This window comes from Terrapene carolina, unplaced genomic scaffold (genome assembly GCF_002925995.2).
Source record: "Terrapene carolina triunguis isolate 2854851 unplaced genomic scaffold, T_m_triunguis-2.0 Scaffold66, whole genome shotgun sequence".
Taxonomy (NCBI): domain Eukaryota; kingdom Metazoa; phylum Chordata; order Testudines; family Emydidae; genus Terrapene; species Terrapene triunguis.
Genome location: NW_020664417.1, coordinates 62,073,225 through 62,075,528, shown reverse-complemented (window position 1 = coordinate 62,075,528; position 2,304 = coordinate 62,073,225).

Here is a 2,304-nt window from a genome sequence, read left to right as displayed (position 1 = left end):
TTGGGTTGCTGGACCCAAGAGACTTTGGGGTTGTTGGACTTTTGGGACTTTGGTTGCTGGTTTCAAGAACCAACGGGAAAGGACACGGCCCAATTTGTTGGGGTGGGTCTTCGCTCATGGTTTGGTCTATGAACTCTAGTTGTGGTGTTTTCCCAATTTAATGCTATGTCGTTTACCTCATGTTATTAAACATTTTTCTGCTACACCGAGGCTCTGTGCTTGCGAGAGGGGAAGTATTGCCTCTTCGAGGCGCCCAGGGGTGTGTGTAAGATTTTCCCAGGTCACTGGGTGGGGGCTCGAGCTGGTTCTGTGTCACGCTGTTGGGAAGGGACCCCTATGTACTGAACCCGGCCCTTGCTGCTATCAACTTGGCCTGGCAGAAGGGTTACATATATATCGCCTTTCCTCAGGAATCAGCCTAAAGTCCTCTACATACCATGATTACTCTCCCACTCCCAGTGAAATGCAGACACTTCTGGGTTGGAAGATAGAAGCCATTCAGAACCAGCAGTACTACTCAAGTTTGTAGGAGGAGTGAAGAATAACTTCTCCATTTGAAACTGCAGAGGGGAAGTTTACATAGCGTGCCAAGTCAGCCTGATGGATGTAAGAGAGTGGTGGACGACAGATATATCAGCTGCAGAATGGAAAAGGCCTTTTTCCCTATGGACTGAAAAGAGGCTACCTCAGGTTAACTAGAGACACCTAAGTCCAATTATGGGTTGCCTGTGGTCTTAAAAAAAAACCCTCTTCTGGTGCAAGAGAAGAGGGAGGCATGAGAAATAAGCTGCAGCACAATTAGAAGAAGCACGGAGACAAGGCTTCTCCTGGTGGAAGGCTGCTCTCCTCCCTATAGGGAAAACAGCCAAGTTAACTGCTGTTTGGGGAAGGACTGGCAACCAGAAGCAGCATAGTGAGGGAACGCCCCAGAGAGGGGGCAGGGAAAGGTATTTCTTTTGTGTTGTGAGTATGGGTTTTTTGTTTCGCTTAGGAGAACTACTCAGGCCTTCCCTGAATATTGAATATTGAATACTCTGAATATTGAAAAATTAACCAGAGTGAAGAATATAAAACTTCTGGAGTAGAACTGACTTACTCCAGGCTCCCACACTGCCAAAGTGAGAAATGCTGCAGCCCAGGAAGTGAAGGAGGTGCCTTGCCACAGTTTGCAGAACATTAACCAAGATGGAACTTGACCATTAGCAATGGGACTCATCCAAACACTTTGGAAGAGGCCCATACAATTTGTTAGTGATTGCAAGTTGCTAGGGCATTGGGTTGTATGTCTCAGGCAAGAGAGCGTTTGCTTACTTCTCCATAGCCTTGCTGATTGCCATCATTTAGACCCCCGTGTAAGGTGTGAAAAGTGGGTGTAAAATGCCATCATGAATGTAAGCAGGTGGAGGACTCTGATGTAATAGAATTTTACACCAACTTGCACAGAGCTAAATGTCTACACAAGAATCACAGTGCTAGGGCATTGATTCTGAAGGGAAAGTGTCATGTATTGAACCACCACCACCACTTCCTCTTGGCTTATTATTTTATACAGATGAGTGTTACAGGAAAACTTCTATTCGAAGTTCACCCGAGGGTGAAGAAAATGCAGCTCTCCACATAAAAAGTATTAATAAAACACCAATTTTACTAAGATCTTGACATTTCCTCCCTGAAGAATGCCTAAACTCTTGTAGGGTCCCCAGATTCTGCTGCTGTGCAGTCGAGCTTTATCTCTGCATCATTTGGGAGTTCTATAGCACTGAAGCTAAGCAAGAGCTGAGTTTCACATAGTGCAACCTGAGGGTAAACCAAGAGCTTTAGTCAGCCATAGTTCAGACAATCTGGCTTGCACTGCATAATATTTTAATGACCAGAATGGCAACCTCCTCCTTACGCATATTTTCCTATTCGTGTGAGTCTTTAATGCCTTTATGCACTGGTTCTGTTTGTTTGTAAACTATATTATTGCTACTGATGAAGATGACCATCTAGACACCAGGAATCAAGTCTGCTGATAATGCTGTTTGGCTACTGAAGGCCTGTGTATATTTATAAACTTCCTCTTTCTGATAACTGTAGGGTTACCATTCGTCCGGATTCCCCCGGACATGTCCGGATTTTAGAGCTAAAAATAGCGTCCGGGGGGAATTTGTAAATGTCCGGACTCCCCCCTCCCATGCAGAGCACGCGCGGCTAACAGGGCAGCCGGCCGGATGGTGCCACTTACATGGGGCTCCGACAGCCAGAGAGAGCCTCTCCTCCCCCCTGCAGCAGAGATCACTCCCTCCCTCCCTCCCTGCATTC